Genomic DNA, 16,827 nt, shown 5'->3' with positions numbered 1-16,827 from the left:
AACAGACACCCTTTCCAGGCAAAAAAAAAAAAAAAAACTTTGAAATGACCCACTTTTTTGGGGCAAAACTTCCTGAACATAAAATTTATGAAATATAAAAGACATTTTGACCAAGTAACTCGTGAAGCCTCCTAAGGAGAACTCTCAGACTAATAGATTTTCTAATCAAAAACTCTCCCAAACCAGAATGTATACTTACTTGGCAGGGAAAAAATGCAAACTAACAGACTTACTGGAAAAACAAAAAATAACAGACTTCACAGCCAAAACAAACTCTCTAACAGACTTTCTTGCCAGAAAATCACGAACTACTAAATTTTCTAGCCTAAAAACACAAAACTAACAGATTTTCTGCATAAAAAAATTCCAAACTAAAGACTTCTAAGAATAAAAAAATAAAACTAGCAAGACTAACAGACTACCAAAAAAATCACAAAATAACAGAAAACTAAACAAAAATTACAACAGACTTTTTAGGCAAAAACTCACAAACCCAGACATCTTGAAAGCCACAGAATCAAAGTTACAGATTCTGTGAAGGCAAAACCATTCAAAGTTAACAGAATTCCTGAAGAAAAACAACTGCAGACTAACAGATTACATGAAGGTAAAAACAACACAGACATTGTAAATAAAAATTTTGTCAAATAAAATTAGTTCTATCACACAGACTAGTGTGCAATCTAAAACCTAAATGTATTACAAACCAAGAGACCAACTGAATAAAAAAAATATCAAAAGCACACTTTCTGAAAGCAAAATTATCATGAAGAATCAGATTTTCAGAGTAATTTTCACAGATTGACTTTCTTAAAAAAGTATCACACAAGGACGAACTTCCTAAAAGCAAGTGTCACAACAAACTTCCTGAATGCAAAACATCAAAGAAACTTCCCAAAAATGACAGTGAAATATCAAAGTATCACAAGAGAATTTCTAAAACAAAGCTATCATAAACTAACACAAAAGACTTTCTAAAACCAAAACTATAAACCAAGACACTTTCTAAACCAAAATCTACCAAGACCAAAGACTTCCTGAATCCTAATTGATCTTGAACCAGTATTTTTCATGAAGCCTGGACTTGTTTCAAACACCAGCAAACATATCCTGTGCTTTCAACTCTTAGTATCATGTATTGAGACGATACTAATGATAATGAATCCTGATTCTGTCTTTGTACACCAAAAAAGACAGTCCCAGATTATCACAAGCTATCACCAGGAGCCTGAACTCCACTCACTGAAATAACAGGCTATCACAAAAAGTAAGTAATTGTCTAACACCACTATCCTGAACTGATTCTAAAATTCCATTCTCCATTGTCCTAAATCAGTTTTTAAAAATCTTAACATGATGTACCTTTAACAATCTCTTTTTCTCTTCTTTAAATCTTCACCTGAAAATCCTTCATGAACAAAATCAACAGACTTACATACAAACTTGACAGGGCTCCAAAGGGAAATCAGCTTGCAAGAGAGAGACAATTTATATGAAAAGGTGATGAATAAATGAAAATGAAGGGAAATAAAATAAAACCGATACACCTGATATTCTGGAGACGTCAGCAGATTCACAACAGCAGGAAACATCTGGCAGATTTTAGAAGACTCCAAGAAAAGCCCTGGGCAAAAAAACTCCACATCTTAGTTGTAGCCAAGATAAACTTTCTTTAGCAAACTTACTGCCTACCAAAGCTATAAACATTAAGCACAACTTTAATGTAAACCAAATTTATTCTCAGCACTGGTTACAACAGCAAACTTTCATCCTTCAATTATTCCAAAACTTGACTATAAACAATAACAAATTTATTCCCAAGACATCACGAACAAGGACTGGATTAAATCACAAACCAACATCATAAAAAATTAGCACTTATTTAATCCTAAACTACATATCAGCATACTTCCTGAATGAAAATTACTATATCAACACTGGCAAATCCACTCACATCTAGAAATGTAAACAGAACTCTTAAAACCAACAAAATTTGTTCTCAGCACTGGTCTATAACAGAAACCAGGTATCATTCAATTATTCCAAATTCTTGATTTCTCAAGGTGAAATGATTCTTTGAATCCTGCAAGACATCACAAGCAAGGACTGGTATTACACCACAAACCAACATCAATCCTAAAAAATCAGCTGACACATCAGTAGGCTTCTAAATGACAATGATTGCCTGTAAAGTCAACACTCAGAAAATCTCTACAGTACACAAATACTCAGAATTCTACAAAGGTTAAAGTGAAAATCAATTGACATTCTAGTGCCTTCTCAAACTACCATGACCATCAGTAAGTCCTGCCAAACCATTTTCAGGAAACAATGAAAATGTTGTACCAGTTATGTATCTAAATATCCACAAAACAACAAAATCAGGTCTCAGATCACATATTCTACCAGCAACAAAATAGTAAAACACAGTACTACATTACCATTACTTAGCCACTGCACATTAGGGAGATGCTTCTCCAGTTCTAAGAGCCAAACACAAGGTTTAGTAAACCTAGTACAACAATTTTATAGTCTATAAACCTTCAGAGGAAACCTGCATCAGTACCTTGAAACCACTTAACCATTACAAACTGACATAAACGTTTCAGAAATTGGCAATAAGGATGTCTGCATTTTCTGTAAGGAAATGACAACTAGCTCCTCCATAGCATCTGATTCATCTAAATCCTAACCAAACTTCCTATATACATTAAGCTTTACGTTAGAAATGTAACCTGAGAATAAGGACAGTTTCCTCATCTAATTAAATGACAGGGAAAACCTTTGTTTTTCATCTTTTGTTTATCCCTCTGGATAGTACCTCAAACAGCCTCAAAATCTCAGGATGCCTTATGGTAAGGTATTTTGTGAAAGTAGGCCTATAATCACCTTTCTAGTATATCAAAAGCCACATTATTACACATTAATTTTGAACCCTTTTTAAATCATTATTTTTGTTAATTTTAGTCAAAGGTCCAAGATTAACAGTCACACAACACACACACACAAACTTTATCTAATTAACTGACGATGTTATGAACTTTGTAAAGTTTCTCACACAGAATTCTAAACTGTTCATCAAGTGTATTTATCCCTTCTTTATTTCAGGTACACGAATGAAATGTCAAGCCTAAGATGAGAAGGTGTTTGAGCCCCAAGCTGGTACCCCTTTTGGAACGACGGTTATGTGTCCGAAATGTAATTAAAAGTTTTGTCATTAACTTGACCGAAAGGATAACTTTTAACTTTCAAAATGTTCTATAGACTTACTTTTAGATGTTTTGACAACTGGTAATAAAAAATGATATTGAATACTATATCTTTTAAACATAACCTTGAATAAAATTTTCATGTAAACTACTTTTAAAAAATAACCAGCATGTGGACAATCACAAACTTTTGAACATCAGCAAAAATAATCAAATTCTGCATCATAAAAATAAAATTAAATTCTCTAAACTTCATAAATGATGCTCTACAAATTAGAATTTTTCCATTACATCACCAAATTGAATGGAAATTAGGCCAGGAAATGGTATTTGAAATAGCAGAACCTAATAATAATTAAAGTATAAGTAAAACTTGACAATTCAGAATAAAAATTCTTCCCCAAAATGGAAAATTTCTTAGAAAATAATCTAAGATTATGAAGTCATGCATATAGAGCACTTCTGCATCTCACCATACCAAGTAATTTTAGTCAGTTATCCATAATAAAAATAAGTCAGTTTCATTTATAAGTACCTCTGAAGACAGATCAAATAACTCTATTCACAAATGTTTACTAGTAAATGTACACACAGCTTTAAGGAAATAATTCTGACAGGTACAAATTCCAACCACAATGGCTAATACATTTGAAAATATATATCACATCATAACCACAAGTCTTTTACTTAATGTTCCTGTTTTCTATGAGATTCAACACAACACAAATTCTGTAACAAGACGTGGGAGAAAATCTTACAAGAAATCTTAGAGAAAACAGAAAACAGATTGACAAAATGTCTAAAAATCGTAGATTTTCTTACAAGTTATTCATAAAAAAATGGACTACAGGGATTTTTTGAGGCCACTATACTCGTTTGATACAAAATTCTGGCAATTAAAACATACAGGCTCAGTTACCCAGTTCACAAGACACTACAGGCAAACAAGCATTTGCAAGTACAAATACAGCCATAAGAGTAACCATAAGTCAAGGAATGTCTTGGAATTAACATTACCCCACACACCTTGGACTTTCTGTACAATAACATCATTCTTTGACATCTGAAATGAACTGGAAAAGCACTGGAAAGCACCAGGGAAGCATATAAGAGACTTTTTCCCACCTCGGCAATCAGCTGTTGTCAGCTTAGAAAACTTAAGCCCTTTGGGTTGGCTTCAAAGCTGGCAGCCGACTGGTTTCATTACCTCCAGCTGAGGGCGCTCTCTCTCTCTCCTCCTTCGGGGCACTGCAATGCTGACCCCAAGAGTCCTTTATTTTTAAGTCTTTTTCTACATTTTTCCAGTTTTGTGTTCATACAGTAGTATACATATATATAAGAAGACTTCTGTACTTCAGCTTACGTCCTGAATAATGAGCAATATTCCATAATTTTCTTTAAATCGTTCAGGTTTACAAGTTAATTTTAATCTTGCAGACACTGCTCTAGTTCTCACTTTGTACACAGTGCTAAAGAAAGGCTTCCCTTCTCAAATATTAAGGTCATATGAACCTCCTAACTTAATCACATTAAAAAAAATCATGAAACTGTTGAAAATTTACGACAAAAAACAATATAATTCACTTAAATTTAGGTACTAAAGCAAATGTATTACACCCAAAGATTTACCTTTTCATTTCATACCTAATCTAAGATCGAAATATCTGTGATTATGGAAAAACTGAACAACATATAAACATTTTAAGTGTGTGTTTAGAGTAAGTATTTAATGTGTTCAGAGGAAGAGTTTTTAAGTGTGAGAATGTTAAGACTGAGGTGTTTAATCCCTGTGTCTAGAAGAAATGGAAAAAGCACCTTGAAGGTAGGTAGTGAATGAGGGGAGAATTTAAATGTGAAATGCGTAATGGAAAAAGCACCTTTGAAGATGTGAAGTATATGTGAATAAGGGTGAACTCAAGTGTGAAATGATGCTTTAAAACTTTGATGATGAGGCACAAAAAAGTGTGTGTGTGTGTGAGAGAGAGAGAGAGAGAGAGAGAGAGAGAGAGAGAGAGAGAGAGAGAGAGAGAGAGAGAGAGAGAGAGAGAGAGAGAGAGAGTAATTCCTTTAAAACAAAGTATGCAGAAATTGGTCAACGAATTGTGAGGGTTTTATTACAGCATGGAAATTGAAAGTGTGCAATTCTGCTGCTTGCAAGTTGTACTGTAAACCTGCAAAGTGTTTCTATGTAACATCTTTAACAGGGGACTGAAGAAATTCCCTTGAATGTGAAATGTGTGATTTCAAGTTGACAGAAACAGATGTCTAGCCAGAACGGAATGTTAAGAGGAAGAAATAAGAACAATGTCTAAGTTATTCATCAGTCTACAACAATATCTCGTTCCTATATCCGGTTTCTACAGATGATAACACTGCAAAATAGTTTTGCTATCTCAGATTATTGCAAACGTTGTCCAGTGGGGAAAATCTGCATAGCTATGAGTCTCCAAATTTAGTTTATCCAACCTAGACTACAATATCTGCATGATATATCATAACTAAGGAGACGCTGGATGTTAGAATTTTCTTGAATTATTTTGTTAACACTAGAGTATTTTCAGTAGTTTTTAAGCTTATTTTGTTTTATGATAAACTAACAAAGGCACTAATTGCTTTTCCTAGTTAAATGAAGCCTATGTCTTGGTGAGAACTGAGCAGTAAGCTGAAATACACAAGTCCTTGTATAGAATAAAATAAATTTACAATTTGGTATTACAATAACTTTCCCATTATTCAAAATTATTCAAATTTTAAGCAATTAAATTTTTTCCTAGCTAAATGAACAAAGACTTGGTGAGAACTGAACAAGAAGTTAATACAGAATTGTACAAAAAATCAATTTACAATTTGGTATTACAATAATTTTCCCATTATTCAAAATTTAAAGTCAAATTTTAAGCAATAACAGTTAAATTTTCAATTATAACAGTTAACTGAACCTTGATCTGATTATATTTATATTCAATGGGAACTCTGTGCAATAATTCAACACTAAAAAAATCATTATGCCTTAACCTACAATTCTCCATATGTCAAGACACTTCTAAAATGGACTAAACCTATAACTCAGAAATAACTTAATTTCTCAAATAACTGACATTAGAGTCACAAGCGATTTAAGACAGACCTTCTTGAAATGTAACTACAGACCATTTCAGAATTGATTTGGGTCCTAAGCTTAGACAGAACTCTTCTGTCAAGATTTCATTTCTGATGAAACTATTCTTGAGGCCAAGTATACGTATAACAAAACTCCCTGATTATCAAATAGCTTCCCCTTTAGTTCCTTCTGCTCTGCTGTTCAACCTCTTTTACGTAACTACTCCCATTTACAACGTCCATGGAAAAGCAGTCCCTTTGTGAGAACCTTACAAGGAAAGAGATAGGTGTGATTTGCTTGTATTGCAAAACAATTAAAAAGAGTATTCAATTAAATAGTAACCCTCCTAATAGCTATGATGAGTCTACTGAGGAAGGAATTGGCCTTGTATGTCAAATGTCTGGAAAATACTTAGTGTCCTAGTGAAAAAAATGACTAGATCTCAAGATTAATATTAAGTCGAATAAAGTCTTCACATAACTGAGATTGCTTGTTAATTCATGTGCCACATATAGCCTTGTCAAACTCCCCTTCAAAGACACTTTCGAATTTACTTATATACCTAAGACACCACTGTTAACAATGCCTAATCTCATTTAAGGTAACACTTTGAATTTGAGCCTGCTTACAGATTCATTTACCTACGATATTTTCAGAGAAACCAAATTATCCTCAAGTAATGCACTCAATGTGACTGAATCATTCACCTAAAATGCCATTATCAGTAATGCAAATGCCCCTTAAAGTAACAGTGAAATTTAGAGTTCCCTTATTAAATAATTTATCTATGATGCATTTGACAACAATACCAAAGTGTGCCCTCAAAGCAACACTTTCTATCTGGAACTTCCCCATGCCAGCCTCAGTGTCTTGAAATATGCAGAGATGCCATGAGAATAATGCTCTTGATAAGGTCCTCTCCAATATTTACACAATTAACTTTCAAGTGGTGTGTTTCATGTTAAGCAAGAAACATTATTCTCATGGCAAGTTTTGTACAAAATTCACAGTTTTGTGTAATCGCTTGAAAATACTGACAAGTTCTTCTTTATCTGTCATTAAATATGAGATAAAATTAACTAAGTACTGAAATGTCTCCTGTCTTAACAGTGCAAACGTGTCAATGCTTTGGGATGAGTTCTCTCTCTCTCTCTCTCTTGTCTTAAACAGAGCCTTTCAATAACCTGAGTTTCAAAGTAGTATAAGAACCAACAGTTATATGACATTACAATAACGCAAAACCTCGGAACTATTCTTAATTTTCTAAAGGAAGTCTGATATAAATCACTAAAGAAACAAACTATGGACAGAACTTTCAAAAAGCATACGAGAAGCTTAATTCCAAGTCCCTACTATGATAAAGCCAGTTTAAGGGGATCTATAAGACTCACTGAGGAAAAATAACAGAAATCATTTGTACTTTAGCCGAAAATATGACCTAATCTATAAATGTTCATACCACACAACCATTCCTAACTATAATGATCACTACGAAGATATTCCATAAAATCAGTCAAACCTGTTGTTTGCAACTGTTGAACTTTTTGCTGTTGATAGTTTTGAACTCCCGCAAAAATGACTGAAAATAATAATCATAACCTACCATTAATCTCACGTGACCTTCGTACCCAGGCAAGTGTGCAATGAACAATGACCCACTGGGTACTGCTAATCATAACTAAGTTGATGAAAAAACTATACTTAAACATACTTGACTTCTCGATTTAATATATTTAAAATGTAGCCTTGACGACCTGGTAGCTGATGTTTTGCTAATATGAAATTCACGTATAATATTATCCAGCCTGAAACATTCTTAACTACCTGATAGATATTAAACTAATGAATTATAGGTACGCAATGTACTATCCTGAAATGAACTACGCTCTTTGGCAGCTGGTGTTAACACTCCTTAGAAATTCTAGCAAGAACATTTTGTGATAAAACATGGCTGTCTTGAATTCGTAATGCATTTAAGTTAAAAGAGAGAGAGAGAGATAGTAGAGAGAGAGAGAGAGAGAAACAACCCAAGAGAGAGAGAGAGAGAGAGATTATTGAGAAACGATTTTAAACTTATGAATCTTATAAAAAAAAAAAGATCCTAAAGCAGACCACATAGCGAATACATGTATAAGAAAATTATTTAAGTATCCGGATACCTGAGCTACTTGTAACCGATAACAAACAGATTTAGATTAAAGTTAAAACAAAACTATGTACCCTGAAACATACACATCATTTGATAACTAATATTAAACTGATACAGAAACTATAAAAATATCTAAGCACCCTGAAAAATGCTGAGCTGAGAGTCAATTTTAAACTTGTCAGAAATGAAAATAAAACTATCCTGAAATGTGCTATTATTTGACTTACTCAATTTATGAATCTCATGTAGAAAAATCTCTGTAATCTAAAGAAAACTGAAGTACCATGTAACTACTGTTAAACTCATAAGAAAATTAAGTTAAAACTATATATCCAGAAACACTGTGCTATTAAATAGCTGTCAGGGAAATTCAAGTTGAAAGTAAACGATATATCCTGAATCGCAGTGGACTATAACCTCATGTGACAAAGACTCCTGCAGTCCCTATTTAGAAATTACAAGAAGCAAAGCTGGTCTTGGCTCAGTCTTGGGTAAACAGGCACTATTATGACCCTGATTCAAGAACTACATAATCCTAAAAACTTAACCCTACCTTACTTTTAAAAATAGTAAAAGGAGACAAGACTGTCATCTCTCGCTCTACAAAAACATCTATGTTCATAAAGCCATCTTCTCCACATTTTGGCCCATTGTACAAATCTGGTAGATACTGAAACTGTAGACGCCTCTTGATTTCCCAGACGAGACTCTTGTAGAAATTTGGTCGTTCAAACTGTAGTCTCCTCTTGAATTACAAGGCGAGAGATGTCCCTTCAACCTTGTCACATTTTTGCTTGCATGTTGCAGACACTTCCTGAAGGAATGAGGAAGAAGTTAATGAAATTAGATTTTATCTGTTCACTGCTACAGTAAATACTGAATTAAAATTGGATTGTGATGCAAATTTCACTAAAAAAGTAAAAGGCTTCTAATGCAGTATAAAAAAGTAAAAGGCTTCTAATGCAGTAAAAAGTTCCCCATATTTATCTGTATTATTATTATTATTATTATTATTATTATTATTATTATTATTATTCAGAAGATGCAGAACCGTATTCATATGGAACAAGCCCACCACAGGAGCCATTGACTTGAAATTCAAGCTTCCAAAGAATGTGGTGTTCATTAGGAAGCAGCAAGGGGAGGTAAAGGGAAGTACAGAAAGAGATCTTACTTATTAAAAAAAAAAAAAAAAATGGATAAAGTAATAAGTAACAGGCGCTAATTTTATCCGGACACGAATCAAATACCTAAGAAAACCACGAGAATAATAATATCCTCCATATCGCCAAAAAACTACAGAACTAAATATTCTTAGCTTTGTAAGTTTAAGTATACCATAGTTTTACCAGACCACTGAGCTGATTAACAGCTATCCTAGGGCTGACCCGAAGGATTAGACTTCGTAAACCAGATTCTCATCTACAGAGGTCGACAAGACTTCACAAAGTGTCTTCACTTACAAAGTTTTCGCTTGTGCAAAATGTGGAAGAATCCTTGAGAGAAAGAGTGAGAATCTTACCTTTTAATGGTGTGGATCCAGGTGACAAACAGGGCTTGGCCACTAGTACAAAATCCGTCAGTGCCTCATTGTAAACTCGTTTTCTTTAAGTCCATGACCCAGTACTAAGTTTCTCCCTTCGTGTTTGGTTAAGGCAGTCCCTCCTATTTGCCCTCACTTGGTTAACCATCAGGCAGGTCCTCTTGCTAGTTTCTTGAAAAACGACATCTCCTGTGTCATTGCACTCCTTGGTATCTTAACATCTTCACATCTCCTCCGTTACTTCAGCAACTTGATGGATATTCTACTGACTCCTGCTTAAAACATTCATTTGTCTAATATCCCTTTGTGATCCTATGTGTTGAAACTCCTGGAAGCAATTTATTAAAGGTGGATTCATAAATATCTCTCTAAATCTCTTCTTTTAAATCTTCCAGTTGCGTTGGGAGATTAAATAGTCCCATCCCACCTTTTCCTATTTTGTTCTTGACACTTGATTATATTCATGAGTAGCCGGGTAAACTTTGTTCACTTATGCTGTCACTTAAACATTTTCCACTGCTTGAATCTGTTCTCCTAATAATTGGGTTCTCACTGGTTGAGTGTTGGAAAATTATTCTTATTTAAAGATGTTTTCAGTGGTCAATGATATAAAGCACAATTTCAGTTGCAATTACAGTCTCTCTCAACCTGTGGTCTTTCGTCTTTCCACCACTTTTTCTTCCCCACTCAGACCATTGCATTATGTGGTATCTGTTAAGGCTTAGGAACTTGCAGATTTGCCCCCTTTACTTTCTGGTATGGATAATGTGCAGGTAAATGGCAGAAGGAACGGTAGTTATTTCCTTAGCTGGCAGCTTGCCAGCAGAACAATGGCTTGCCAGCTCCACTAATTCTTATATTGGTGGCAACCTGCAAAGGGGTTCGACCCACGGGTGGTGAGAACCAAACTAGTTGCCGTTGTCGTCCTCGAGTGGAGAGAGCTGATGTGCCCATCAGGTCATGCTGCAGGGAGCAGCATGGCATCCCCTAAGGAGTTATTTGTGCTCGATAAGGAGTGTGCTTGCAGTGGAGGGGGGGTGGGGGGAGGAAGATGACTCTTGCCTTTGCCCATCAACACTGGTTGTACAAAGTCTGTCTGCTGATAGTGGTCAGGGATCCCCCACACACTCTGCTTTTTTAGTTTAGGGTCCACATGCCTTTGGGAGAAGTGTTCATCCGATGGGAGCACTGTGAGAATGAAACTGTTGGTCTCTGCATGGTACGCTTTTTAACCTTTTAGCTTGTTTTCACCAGCAAGTGAAGGAGAAAAATTGCCTTACAACAGTAGAGAAGCAATACACAATAATTCCATAATCGAGCTACCCTTGTGGGATTTGCTGTGCTTGACTGCAGGGTTAGGTGGAAGTGGGGAGGCGTACTCAGTGAGAAAGGCAGGGTACGTCTCTGTCACTGAGACTAGATAGTGGCTTGTCCAACATGTTTAGTGCAACCCCCGCAGATATAGGCCATGTACTCATTCCTGCAATGAAATGGACCTGGGGGGCGTCTGTACAACCTTGATGGGTTCACAGTGCAAAGGTAGCCATACTCATCATCCAATGAGTGACATGCATGACTGGGATAATGAGATTCCTAGCATTCCTACCTACTTTCTTGTAAACCCAAAGGCAGGAGAATGGGCCTCCACACAACAGAGGAGGAACAAAACTCTGTTAAGCTTGGCTCTAATCTGATGTTGTCAAGTCGTCAGAAGTGTAGCCTAAATGGAGGCAGCACACCTCATGATGTGACTGACAATAAAATAAAATTGACCTGGTCGTTCCTCTACTAATTCAGTAAAGTGGAACTGGAACCTTGCTTCCAGAGAGGGCCATACAGTTGCCGGCCAGCCAAAGCCTTGGCGGAGCCTGAACAGTATCAGGTGGGGAGTTAATACTTGGCACACCTGATTTCAGTGATGACTTTCCGTCAGAGTTCTTGAAATGTTTAACTTGCACCTGACCTTTATTTTCTTCATAACAGAGCTATTTGATGTCATAGACTATGTTTTTGTTCCTTTTCTTCTCAGCAGCAGTAATTTTGAGTGTTGCCTTCTGTAATTGTTTTAAGCTTGCAGTCTTTTGTAAAAATTTCATGCGCTGTAAATCGTCTTCTGCCTGACTTAAACACCTTCAGACTAATCGAATTTCCAAAGTCTTCTCATTCCACTCAAGTACGTTCAGCAATGAACCTGCAAATGAAAAATCACTATATAGAAGGCAAAACTTACTCGAATAAGAAATGGTATAACCTAAACCTTCCTTTAATGAGTTGATCAAGATATAATCTCTTATGTACCTCCTGACTTTACGTAGCTTAGTATGAAATGTGAGTGGCAATGATCAACATAGGAAAAATCCTATAGATATAGATATACAAAATATATATATATATATATATATATATATATATATATATATATATATATATATATATATATATATATATATATATATATATATATATATATATATATATATATATATATATATATATATATATATTATATATATACTGTATATTGTAAAATCAGTATAAAGGATGGCAGATTGCTAATAAACGTTCATTTTATGGTAGAAGAGGAAGCCTGGATTGCCCTGGAATCCATTTGTAAGGGCTAAAATCAATATTACAGATTCCATGAAAACCAACTCTTTTTCCAGCACAGCATTCTATGCAGGAAGCCTTTTGAGTACGTGTAATGTTGTCAAACATGTCAGATGACGTCAAACTTAAAGAAAGGGTTAATTCATAACACAATTATTGTACTGCAGTTGTTAGGCAAAAAGATGTGACTATGAATGTCAGTTGGCTACAAAAAGCTTTGAAACAAATCAGATTCTTACAAACTGTACATGACTAACATATACCTTGTAAGTTCAACAAATTCATTTATTGCAATAATTCCTTTCCCGTGAATAATTAGACCCAATGCCACTTTAGATTAATCCAATATCCTATTCTACTTTTTCTTCAAGAAATCTTTTGAGTAAGCCAACATTTGCCTGAAATGTTGGATGCTAAAATGACAGACTGTTTCTTCAGTTTCATTCAAAAAGCTTCGAGGATTCTTGTAACATAGCAGTTTCTTATGATGAGACATGGGACTTCATTACTGAGAATTAAACTACAATGCACAAATAACGAAGTATATTAGTTTCAATTATTCATATCTATAGTTAGACTGTATGTAAACCATATGCTTCCTAATCTTTGATCGGGGGAAAGAAAGTGATTTGCACATTCCTCACCGATAAGGAGTGAGTGGCCACACGATGGTCTTGTACGAAAATAGAAACTTGAAACTGCGTTGTCGTGGATGTGACGTCATCAGTTGTTCGTAACACCCAGAGAGAGACCTAAGAAACAAAATTAATCGTTAGTCTGGTTTTAGTTAAATCTAACTTGAACCACAGCAGAGGGATTAGACCTAGAGTAGTAACTGGAGGATAATTATCTTGACAAACAATACAAGAAAATTGCGTCTTAATCCTTCATATTTTAGGAGTGCAACCCTAAGAGGAGATCTAGTGGAAGGGTAAAGTACGCTGACTATCCAGTACATTATACGTACAAAGCATAGGCAGTACAGTTGAGTTATAAGGGAGGATTAATGCAGGAAGCAGTTTCATTAAACAATATATAATCTAACTTTACTGACAGATGAGTAAAGACTTTAGTGAAAGAGGCAGCCACTAGCCAGTACGATGGGAGACCAGAATCTACGCAGAGCAGCACCTGTCTTGATAAGATTTTTGAAACCTTTTAGTGATGCAACAGAAACCCCTAAAAAACTACCAGTAGCAAATTGATTATCTTCTATCTTGTGCACATTTCATAAAAGTGCTTCACTAGCTTCATGTTAACAGACGGGTTATGGAAATAAGCACTAGTGCCTTTCTAGAGGCTACTTAACCTATATTTACGGTATGAACATATTACAATGTTTATCTGATCAAATTATATTCATCATTCTCTGAACTTACTTATATTCACAGTATGAGCACAATACAACATATAAAGTATTTTTTGTAAGAGATAAAGTGTATTAATAAACTTTAAGGCTGTCCATACGTGGGACACTTTTACTGGAAGGTGGATGGCCACTAAGTGGTCAGCTGACAGCATCAGCTTGTATAGGGATGTGACCAAGAAATAGACCTGATAGCCACTTCGTACCCACTCTTTTGGTGTAGTCCACTTTTTGTAGCTCTGTCTGCAGTCTACCATACAAACGGGTTCCATTTTTTTTAGTGGCCGGCCACTTTCCACTAAAAGTGTCCTGTTTGCGGGCGGCCTTAGGCCTGCTGTGTCACGGCAGTGGAAGGTTGAAATCAATCATGTACCCATGCATCTAAGTTTTTAGCTGTCCAATATATATTGAAAAAGTGATCCTTCACCTGGAATAATGTGACTTAATCGACTTGATCTCGTTCCTTTGGTAACGACAATGTCAAGCGGGAGGTTACCTTATATCATGGAAGTTCAAAATGACAAGACTGAATTACTAACGAAGTAATATGATTGCAAATTGACAAGATTACAATGCGACTGCAATGAGATTCCTAACTATGAAGCAAATCAGTACGGCACGAGTAATTATCTGCCTTCTGAGGATCATTATTTTGTATTACATCGAGTTTGGGATCTTCACACTCCGATTTACAACTCTGAAGCAACGAGCCTAGGACAGCTGAGATAACACAACATTTTCTGGTAACGAGTGAAAAATTCACATATCTGAATATCCTGAATCATCAAAAATCATTTACTTTGATCCATAAGCTACAGACGATAAACCCAGTCCTCGATGATTCTCTAGTAAAGAAAAATTAAAATGAACAGCATTTTACTGTTCTATATTCTCACCCAAACCTTCTGCCTTCCACCCAACCCCCAGGCCCTTTTCAATCATATTTACCTGTGTCATAATCATGTCCAATCAATCATTCGTGAACCTTTTGTCTTGTTTTATTTTTCTTTTAAATTAAAGTAGCTTTGAAGGTTTCTGTTTCCGTCATGAAAAGTTTAGTTAACTTTTTATTATTTACCTGGTTTCTTTGTATTGTTGGGAGCCTACTCCTCCCATGAGTTGTTTGTTTTCTTTCTGCATGTAGGCTAAATGCTTGTGTGGGTGCTGGAGTGTTAGGCAGTTTGACAGGTCATTGTTGGAGACCCGTTGTTTACTTCTGCCGTGGCGGGGCCTTTTAAAGACAAGTGTTTTGTCGGCCTGAAATTACCATAAAGGAAAGCTCTTGCTCTCTCTATGCTGGAGGGGCAGTTCGTCAAGCAGTGTTTTCTGGTGGAATTTTACAGTCTCTCAGAGATCCCACCTTGAATGCCTGGTTGACTGTGGTCCCAGGTCCTCTCACTCGTCCAGATCTGTGGTGGATTATTGAGTCTGCAGGGATCCTTTTGTGTGTGTGTGTGTGGGGGGGGCACACCTCTGCTGTCGTCAGAGTGATGACTACTTGTGCCAGTCCTGGTGGCATGCCTTGCCTTTCTACCAAATTCATATATAAAAACTTCGGTGCCACCAACGTTCACAGTCATCTCATTTTTAAACGTCGACACAAGGAGACCTCTTTCTTGATCATTTCAGTTACCAAAGGCAAGACACCTCCCTCCATTGCTAGCACAGCAAAATTGTAGGTCAACGTCCATAAGTTACGCTAGGTTGGTACTTTTAGTTTTTTTCAGTGCCCTAACATTTCCTAGCCATTTTTGTATGAAAAACACAAAATGGTTTTACATGCAAAAATGGCTAGCTGGAGTCTTACGAAATGGCTGGCTGGATTCTTACGTAAAATTGCCGATTTTGGAGAAAAATTACCGATTTTGGAGCCAATCATACAATTCCAATGCTTAATTTCGCAATGTAATATAATGTAGTCCGTACACCCTACCTAACTTGCTCCTAACTGCAGATTAAGAATAGTGCTTTTACTTTACGTCGTTCCCAGGAAATGCCCTTGCTTGTAGCCCTATGCGGTTAAAAAAAAAAAAAATTTGATGCTTAAAACGCCGTATTTTTCACATTTACAGCCACAGTAAGTGATGGGCATTCCTTTCGATCTAACCTCAGCCAAAGTCCGTGGCCTTTTTTCCCCGCAAAATACCTTCGTACAATAATATTCCAATCATGACGTTTACTTAACTCATCCATGCCAATGATAATGCATAAATAAACGCTACATTTACCTTTATTTGTCGACAGTACCTCAAGGAATGAACACAACGAAATGCCGTACAGTAGATACCCAGTTGTTTACTTGACTTTAAATTTCAATATTTGAACAATTGACGCCAATACGAAATGAAATACTATAAAACAAACAAATACCTTTGCTACACAGAAGCACTGGTGATGTGAACGATATCAAGTATAGTTTTTCGAGTTTCTGAAAATTTCACCCTGTAACACTACCACTAGCAAGTCCTTTCAGTCCAGAGTAAGACATACGACTGAGCAACTGGCCCAGAATTTGCCAAGGGTTACCACCCAAACAATCGAACTTCCGGTTAACCGTTCTGTCACTACGAAACTATTAAGGCGGTGAACTTTGTTGGCAGCTGGACTTTAGTTCAACATAAGTTCTTTAACTTTGGATTTTTTTTTTTTTTTTTTGCAGTATAAAGACGAATAAAACAAAACTGAAACACATTCGAGAGCATATAGGCTACGTATTGTCCCAAAAATGTTTCGAATTAAAATCTTGACAAACGGAAAAGCGTCTTTTGAAACTGTCTAATGAAATTTTATAAACAAGATTTTCAAAGTGAAACCTATTGGAATGATTCTCGCTGATCTACGCTCACCCACCAG

General features: G+C 35.8%; 1 long non-coding RNA gene across 1 annotated transcript; it reads right to left on the bottom strand.

Moving 5' to 3' along the window:
• Window positions 1-8,894: 8,894 nt before the first annotated feature.
• Window positions 8,895-16,542, bottom strand: LOC136852321 (uncharacterized). The gene is made up of 4 exons (XR_010857109.1): window positions 16,345-16,542; window positions 13,253-13,360; window positions 9,981-12,192; window positions 8,895-9,272 (listed from the first exon to the last, which is right to left on the bottom strand). It is a non-coding gene; the product is annotated as an uncharacterized lncRNA (long non-coding RNA).
• Window positions 16,543-16,827: the final 285 nt, after the last annotated feature.

The sequence above is a fragment of the Macrobrachium rosenbergii genome, chromosome 25, assembly GCF_040412425.1.
Source record: "Macrobrachium rosenbergii isolate ZJJX-2024 chromosome 25, ASM4041242v1, whole genome shotgun sequence".
Taxonomy (NCBI): Eukaryota; Metazoa; Arthropoda; class Malacostraca; order Decapoda; family Palaemonidae; genus Macrobrachium; species Macrobrachium rosenbergii.
This window is presented reverse-complemented; position numbering and strand designations above follow the sequence as displayed.